Below are 9,582 nucleotides of genomic sequence, written 5' to 3'. Positions count from 1 at the left end.
ACACTGAGTCTGCCTGCTGTAGGCAGTGTTGGCAAGACATTTGTAATAAATGTGAAATTCACCATTCAGTCTTTTACTTTGCATAAGATACAGTATACTGAGACTGATATCAGGAGATTATTGATAAATCTTATTTTGTTTATATTTCAGTGCTTTCTGTTAAAGCTCAGATTTTATAATCTTGAAGCAGGTAACCTATTTAAACGTGGTGGCATCTATATAATAGTAACTTGACAAAGTGTAGCTCTTCAGTAGCAGTTACTATAAACTGTATTTCAGTCTAAAAATGGAAGTTACTGTGGATGCATGGTTTCTTCCAACCAGGACAACTATGCAGCTTGACAAAATGTAGGAAAAGCAATGTTGAGTGCTTGAATCTCATGAATACCTACAAACCAAACCTGTGCAATAATGTCTTATCTTCAACCAGCCAGATATGGGTACACATCTACTTTGAACTGGCTCCCGTCACTGACGCTCTGTTCAGCTCACCTTGGTTTATTAGAAATGAAAGTATTTAAAAAGTCAAAGTTGTTCCTGTTCTTAACATATCTTTTTGGGTGTTGTGCACAGTTAAACTTGCTGAAGTTTATTTCGTTTCTCTTTCTATATTCTCTGTGTATCCTTGCAAGCAGGTCCACACTCAGTGTTACACAATTTGGAAACCTCTGCTCTGTGTTACTATGTGAAGTAGCATATCTACCAAGAAGCTGAAATATTTTCTAGTTCTTAGTGAATATTGTGTAGCAAGTATATGACCTGCCAGTTTTAAGTTCAGTATTGTTTCACCTCTTTAACTTTACCACCAGGTGAGAGAGATTAGCTGTCAAATCTGCAGGCAAAATAATTTCAGAAAACTCTGAGACTTCACGTGTTCATGTTCATTGTGAAAGTTACAAGAGTGACCTGAATGTAGATTTGTAAATCACTTGCAGTTGTCTGCCTGCCTGCCCTGTACATCATATTGATCCTGCAGGGATTATTCTTTCTTAAATTTGCTTCTGAATTGAGGAGTCCTCATTTGGAGTACAAACTGCTGCAGTATAGTGTGGGGTTCTGTAGGAGAGGAAAATTCAGCCTGTTGACTCCTTTATGGACACAAGGTGGACTTGCTGTTAAGATCCCCTGTACTCTGTCATTTTGGTCCATGTAAGAGCTTTCAGTACTTCCACCTCTGTAAGTGAAACAGAAATGACACTTAAGGTACCTGCTTAGGCACTGAGGAATGGTGTGGGACAAAGATCCCACTGCTGTAGTACAATGCAACATTCTGTGTATGGAGTGATACCCAAGGAAAGAGATCTGAGGAAATGCTGCCTGAGATCACAGATGTCTGAGAATCTTCCATACTTGATGGACATCATTAGATTATCCATTTTATTTTGGGACTAGTCACCTTTATGTTCTTGGGAGATCCTTTGCTAACTGAATTAAATGGAAGAGGGAAAGATGCATTGTGGCAGCCCTGGGTGTCTTGCATGCATCAATGACACAAATACTGATGTTTTGGTAGCATAGGTGTAGGTTTGGTAGCTGCCTCCTGGTTTGTTGAGGCAGCTTCTTGGTGCAGGGCTGATTCAGTGTTTGAAAGGAAAAATAAGCTTTTAAGAAATAAACATAAATGAAAATATTGTCGGTATCTGCAACATGCTGAAGAATGTTTAAGCAGTGTTAAGCAACAGCTATAACACCTACCTACTGCTGTTACAGAAGCAGGCTTGGCTGTTGCTAGGAATGACATAATATGATGGATTTTGGAATGGGAGAGAGATATTAGGTCAGAGGATCCACACTCTGCAGACTAGATGTTCAGAAGATGTAAAAAGCTCACCTTATGAAAATTTGAGAAGATTTTGGATCTGCTTTTTGTTGGAAACACACAAAGAAAACCCCACTCATGTTTGCATTTCTACTTCTACAAGCAAGCAAACATAAAATGATAGCAAATAATGATAAATTGAAGTGTCCAAACTCTACCCTAATCATTCTGATGAAAATAAAAATGACAACATTGTAATAAATGATAAATGGGGCTTCTGCCTTTCCCTTATTCCTACCCAGAAAAAAAATTTAGATTTTATTGATTCAGAGGTTGAATGAATATTGATCTAAGAGAAAACTCAAGGTCCTTCATATTATTATTTCAAGTTTTTGATTGTGTTTACAGAACTGAAGTAGAGTCAGCTGACTGTTCTTTGCTCTTTGTTTAATATTTGCAGTAGGAGCCCTTTCAACCAAAAAAAAAAAAAAAGGTAAACTCAGCCAATTTTTGGATGCTACCTCCCATAACAAAATAAGCTTTTTGAATGGATATCATTTTGTGAACACTTTGAACAGAGAATTAGAATGGCTGAACAATAATGCTGGCTTTGGTATAGTAGTCATGTTGAACAAGCTCATTGATGATTGAGAAAGGAAAAAGTCTTGGATTGTCTTTCTGTAGAAGAGCTAGTCATGGTGGAATTATTTTGTTGATTGTGGGGTTTTTTTATATCAAACTTTTCAAAGTTTAAACAACATAATAAATTTCAGTGACAAAGTGTGTTTCTAGGATGAGACACTCGAAGGAAAATTGAATATTTGAATTCTTTTGACGGGCAAGTATTAGTGCTTAAATGTGTTGTTAGTCATTCTATCTTATATTTAATCCTATTTGTAACTCTTGGGGTTTTTGTTTTGCTTTTCAGGCAGCAGCATCTGTCCAAAGTTGTCTAGATCTTGTACAGCAGGTGCCACAACCAGACTATTTGAGGCGAATGTACGCAATGAAGCAGCTCAGGGAATAAATGGAAGTGTGCCAGTCAAACAGTCCCCACGTTCAGCTTCAAATCCAAAGCCACAAGGTAAGCAATCTCATGGATTTTCCTCAGGAAAGTTGTTTTTCATCTCAGACTTCTAGAAAGAACCGTATTTGTCAGAAATAAAATAGTGGGGTAAAAGTTTTCGACTGAAGTACAAATGCTCTCTACATGCTTTATGAATCTACAGTTTCTGATACTATTTTTCTGAAAAAAGTCCTCTGAAGGGAAATTGGACTTACAACCATGTTACAGTCACATAAGCCTAGATGTACTTTTAATCTCAAATGTTTAGTAATTGTTATATGCTCACTGCCAGGCAGCAAGTGTCAAAATCATTTTCTGCCCAGGAAGTGGCTACTAAAATTAAACCATTGCCAGGGTTTACTTTTCAAAAGGATTGCTGTATTTGAGCTGGAAGGTTTTGATACTATTTTTGGAGTGTTTGGCAGGATGACTTCGAAGTGGGGCTAGAGGAGAAGATATTCAAAGCCTTTGGGCTTCTAGTGGAGCTTGAGAGGAAGCCTCCTGCAGGAGGACGTGTAAAGATGGGAACTTCATGCTTGTGCAGTAAGATCTGACCAATAAAGTCTGTGGAGCAAAAGTAGATTTCCCTTCCTTCTGTCCATAAGCAGTATCTTCACTTTTAGAAGTTAAATAGGTCAGTCTACATGTTGACTTCAAACTGTATTTTTGTGTGGCCTTCAGTAATATTGATGATTGTGCTGAGGTTGATCACAATCGGTATGTTCTGGAAATTTTGTATTCAAAGCAAAGGTGAACTGATATCTTTTGGGGGTGCCATGTAGTAGGAACGTCAGTGAACTAAAAAGTTTGGTTGTGTTTTTTGGTTTGGTTTTGTTAATTTTTGGGTTTTGTAGATTTTAGAGTTAAGAAGGGAAGAAATCTATTGGGAGAATGTGAGCAAAATAAAGCTGTATATTTTGTATTGCTTGTTTTTATAGAAACTTTGTCAGTGTTCTTCATTAAGATGTTTTTATCACCCATATGTAAACATTGCTTATCTGAGTATGCTTTCTGCATGGGTTCCTAGGTCTCTGAAATGTGTTCCCTGCAGCTGAGTTAACAAGAAGCAGCAATATTCTTCTTAAGGAACATATTTTTGGAATCTGTTAATAGATAAACAGGAATCAGAAAGAAGATTTTAAATTTTAGCTGTTAAGATAGCTAGGGTCTGGTAGGGTTGGATATGATTGGACCCCATTCATTCAAGTAATTATGCAGCTGTTGTTGCTCTTTCATAGCCACAGCTTCTGTGTTTGTCAAAATTGCTTGCTCCAAAATGTGCCATAGCCAAGAACAGTGTTGTAGTCTTAGAAACACAGCTGTGTGGATTATATTCAATAATACTGTTGTAAATAGTAGTTTCTGTCTGCTTTCTCCATTTATTTCTATTAAATACGTGCATCATATTGAAGTCACATATGATATCTTTTTGGCCTTTTTATTTAATTGAAGCAAACCAAAATAGAATGAGGAAGATAAGCGTTTGGGAGTCCAAACAATGCAAGCAAACTAAATTGCTTTGGTTTAATGGTTGTTAATGTATTTATTTTAAACAACTTATGTTGGTTTGGGTTGTTTTGGTTGGTTGTTTGTTTTCTTTTGGGTTGATTTTTGTTTTTGTATTTGTTGATTGTTTTGTGTGTTGGTTTTTTTTTTTCCCTTCTCTCCCTGGCATTTCAAGGAGAGAACAAACTAGCTGTCTGATAACCTGACAGTAGAGATATTTTTTTTTCCCTAATAATTTCTTCCATCAATGATTTAGCAATTCATATGTCCATTTGTTGAGTATGGTTTGATTAATGAAAATTTGGAGTAAAACCTGAAGCAGACTGAAGGACAGTGAGGGAGTTAAAGAAATCAGGACTGTGGAGAAAAGCAGTTGCAGCCCAGCTGTGAAACATGGTGCTTGCTTTTGCATCAATGAAGTCCCTTGTCTGACAGAGTGCACTGATCCAGATTGGAGGTAGTCAGCAAAATTATACCAGAGTTCCAAGACAAATATGATGCACAAGAGATGAAGCAAATTGTTAGATAATTTCAATGTTGCCTTTACCTGCAAATATTTAGTCAGCCCTCTGAACCTAGAAATAGCAGAATGCGTGGTAGAGTTGTATACCAATTAACCATTTTTTGTTAACTTCTTCTATTCCATGCTCTTTGCACCTCTTGCATGAGTTTTATATGACACCCAATCACTAAATCTTGGACACTGAAATTGTTGTCTGTACCAGGCAGTTTTATTGTAAGATGGAAATATGTTGAAATGTCAACACTTCTTCAAAGCAGTGAAGTGTCTTGTCAGCTTGAGATTGTGCATCAGTTGCTCATTTCAATTTTTCTAATGAGTGCTTAGGAGTACTTGTGAATCTCCTGCTGAGGCTGAGAGGCATTTTTGTTTGGGTTGGAGGTGATTTTTCCACTCCAGAAGATTGGCTGGTTTGTGCCACCGTGAAATGGTATGGATGCAAAGCATTCCAAATGCAGATTTCAGCAGCCAGTTTTAGCAACCTACTCTCTAGCATCAATTCTGTCTTTTCTCAATTAATTATAAAATAGTCTGTGTTTTTAAAAGCTTTCAGGCCCAGAAAGCTGAAGGACCTCTTAAAAACCTAGGATGTAGACTTTACTTCTCTGTACTTCTCTGACAAATGAAACTAAGCATGAACTGAACTAAAATCAAGAGTTATTTCTAGCTAGACTTCCCCAGTCGCTGTGATTGTTTAAGAAACCTCTTAAAAATGACTCTTTTGCCAACAAGATTGCTAAATTTCAAACATTATCCCCAGGAAAAGAAGATAAATGAAAGAATAAATCACATCCAATTATTTTTTGTCTTCTTTCCTAATATATTATGGGAAGATACTTGTTCTGGTGTGTTATAAAAATATGGAAACATACACCCTAAAGAGGAGATTACATTTATTTTTTCTTTCTACTCAGTCTAGGTTACTAGACTGGTTGGTGGAAGGTTTTTTTGTTTGGTTGGGTTTTTTGTGTGTTTGGGGTTTTTTGGGTGTTGCTGTGGGGTTTTTTTGTTTGTTTGTTTGGTTTGGTTTTTAATGTTGTTGCAAGTGTAAATCTTTGGATCTATCCAGCTGCACTCATTTGTTCTTCCTGGAGGTGATGGTTCATGCAAGGAGGTGATGAAGGATGACTCAGCAAGGAGAGCTGTTGTTGCTTACCACAGGAACTGCACATGTTCATTGAATCAAAGCATAGGAGCATTTTTTTAACCAGCAGGAGTTAAGTGCATAGAGGGAGATTAAGCACATTATATTTTCTAAGACAAGGTAAATGATACTTGCTGAGACACTTTGAAATCAGCATTACCTGCCATTTCCTTATGTGTTATGGAAAACATTGAAAGTACATCTAAGCACTGCATCTTAAATCTCAATTAGATATTTTGGGTAATATTATATGCTAGTAGCTACCTGAGCAGATTGCGGGGCTTTCTTTGGGCAGAGTATGCAGTTCATATTTCCTAATGAGCTCAAAATCCTACAGTGTAGAGACAATAGTATTTATAGACTCAAACAGAGGTCTGTATTATGCAGGGTATTACAATGGGCCAGTCTTTTATCTTTTTTTTTTTTCCTTTTTTTTTCTTTAAGATCCTTGCTGTGTGCACATTGAAAAATAATCTGATTAAAACAAAACACTACAGAAGTACACTGAGGGGAGAATTAATGGAATTTGTTTTCCATAATCCATGTTAACAAGTTTGACCTTACAGGAAGGTTTGAGGGTTTTTTTTTACACTGCTGATTCTTTTCATTGATCTTGTGACTGTCCTTTTGCCATGGCTATGTTACTAAAAGTTACAGCAGCTACACTGGTAGCTGATTATGGGAAATGCTGTCTGTTAGATGGTAATAGGGAGTAAAGAAGGAAATACCTTGCATTAGTGAATTGATGTGGCTCTTTGGTTTGTGGCTCTCCTCTGAAGACATTACAGGAATTTTCAACATAATAGGATTGTCCAGACTGACCGCAGGTTCCTCGTGCTTGCCTTACTGAAATTCTACTAAGCTGGGTTTTCTTCAGTAATAACTGCAAAAGTGTGTGACACCTCCATAGAATGTCCTAGAATTTGATTTTCATCCCAGTGGATCCAGTATAAAAATAGTTTCCAATTAATTCCTTCTGCTTCATCAGTAGACATTAATTCCCTCAAGTTTAGTAATTTTGATACATACTCGTGAGGGTAATAACTTTTTTTTTTTTTTTGAGATGCAGATAAGTCTCATAAGATGTATGAGTCCATTAAATAAGAGAATTCACAGGACCATGGCTTATACAGAATTGGTGGCAAGAGCAAAAAGCGTTGGTACAAACCAGTGTAGTGCTGGTCAGCATTTCTGTCCAGCATCCTCTCTCCCTTCCGTCTCCTCCCCGAGGCAATGGCAGTGCCCATGCTCAATTATGTGTCCTGCTTTTTCCCAGCCCGCTTGTGTTGCCTCTTTCAGCTGTCCCATCGCCTTTGTCAGTGCAGAGAAGCTCTTTAGCACTTGGACAATTATCTGATGCTCACTGGCCTAATTCTGCCAGACCTTCTGCAAACTCCCTGAGAAGAGGGAATATGAGGAAAGCTCCTCCACCGCACTGCAGCTACAGCTGAGCAAATGTGTGCAGCTTCTCAGGAGGGGCTTCAGTTACTACAGATACTCAGCAGTTACACAATTTAGCATTCTGCTTGTTTCAGGATTGCACTGGCATTACTTGAAAATGACAGTGCTTTCATTTGTCCTTTCTGCACTGCATCCTTCCCCAAACTTGCTTTTTTGATGATGTTAGTAAATATATAAAAACGTGAAATAAAAAAGAAAAAACATAAATATATAAAATAAAGCTATAATAAGCTATTCAATAAGCTATTCTAGAGTCAGTGATGTGAAGATGATTTTTCATATCTACCTGTTGTGTATCTTTTACTAGTGCTTATTTTTCTGCTGTGCGAGCTGCATGTGATTCCTAATGCCAATTCCTATCCCATCCTTCCCTTCATATTTGCTCCCTGGCAGATCTGTGTAGTAACTGTGACACACTGGAGTGTGGTGCCTGTGGATCAATTAAAAAAAATAAAAGAAATATATTTAAAAAAATACATATATATAAAGCACAAAAAGACCAAACACATATACATGATAAAAGCAGGTGATCTGCAGTAATTCTCATCCTTCTCCCTCTGATTATTTGATTTATCAGCATTTGTAGTCAATACAATTGAAGACTAAAGGTTCTTGTGGTACATTTCTTCACAGAGTCCCTGATGGTACTCTTCAGACTGTAGCAATCACTAAGGATTGCACTTAAATGCAGTTAGGTTATTGGAAACACAGATAAGTATTACTGTAAAGTAGAGATAGAGAGAATTGTCCTTAATCAAGTGTACCATCAAGTTTATCATAATCTGTGATAGTATATTTGCAAGAATGTTTTTTTCAAATGTGGTTGATGGGATGTAAGCTAATGCCTGTGGCACACAGGTTATCCAGGGCAAGTCAATAAACTATTCTGGAGTCAGTGATGTGAAGAACATGATTTTGCATCCATCTATTGCATATCCTTTACTAGTGCTTATTTTGCTACCATGTGAGCTGCATGTGAGTCCTAATGCCAATTCCTCTTCCCTCCATATTTGCTCCCTGGCAGGTCTGTGTAGCAGTTACTGTGACACACTGGAGTGTGGTGCCTGTGGAACAATTGCCAAGCCACTGCTGGTTCCACTGGCAGGGCATTGCTTACTCCTGACAGTTTATGCCTGCCTCTTATTAAAGGGCAGATACAGTTTTTATTTTTCAATTTCATATTAAATGTTTTCAGTTCTTCCCACAATATGTTTTAGGAGTGTCTGTGTGAATTAGCATAGTTGTGTTCTTGGAAATTAAGGACCTTTCCATTAAGTATCTCTTCTGACAGAGCCAGATGCGTTGCTGTCATAGTAGAACACTTTTGGGCCCTGTCTGTGAAGTGCTTTTGCTTCCCACAAAAGCTGTACTATCATTTAAAGGGATAAATTAAAGATATTCAGCACTTGTGACTTTAGTTGCTTTACATACCACGTTGTCTTTTGTGTTCTAGTCAGTGATTCATTAAACAGAAGAACTTCTGGAAGAGAGAGGGGAAAAGCAAGAATAATAAAAATATTACAAATATTACCAGGGGGCAGATTTTCAGTAATATAAATAGACAAATGTTTAGTGAGGGAAAGAAAGCTCAAACCTGAGTGCAAAGACCTTTTCCACTGACTGTTATTACTGAGGTCATGAAGGAGAAGGTAGAAAATGAGAGAACCAGAGCTTTAGGGCAGCAATTTAAATCTCTCTGAGCTCCTCAGCAAATCCTTTGATTGTGCTCAATTCTTTTTTTTTTTTTTCAATAAAAGCTGCATTTATGGAGGCCACATGTGTTTATTGCAATACAGTATAAAAAATACCCAAACAAGAAAACTCTCTAATTTTCTATCTTATTAAAGCAGCATGTGATTTGGCTTTTATCCAAGAAGTGTAATAAGATGATGTATACCAGATAATGCATAAAAACCCTCTCTGAAGTCCCTGCATCCATAAAGAAACTTTAAGGCCAAGAGCACCTCTTCTTCCTTACTCTAGTATGTTCTTATGCAAAAAACTCATGTATTTTCTGGCAGTTCAAAGAAGTGGTTCATGAGTGTTTGATTATTGTTGTTGCTTTCTGCAGTGCCTCCAAAGCCAATTCATCTACAGAAGTTATCACCTGTTACATACCAAACCCC

This window comes from Indicator indicator, chromosome 14 (genome assembly GCF_027791375.1).
Source record: "Indicator indicator isolate 239-I01 chromosome 14, UM_Iind_1.1, whole genome shotgun sequence".
Lineage (NCBI taxonomy): Eukaryota > Metazoa > Chordata > Aves > Piciformes > Indicatoridae > Indicator > Indicator indicator.
The sequence above is the reverse complement of the archived record's forward strand: the minus strand, read 5'-3'. Positions refer to the sequence as shown.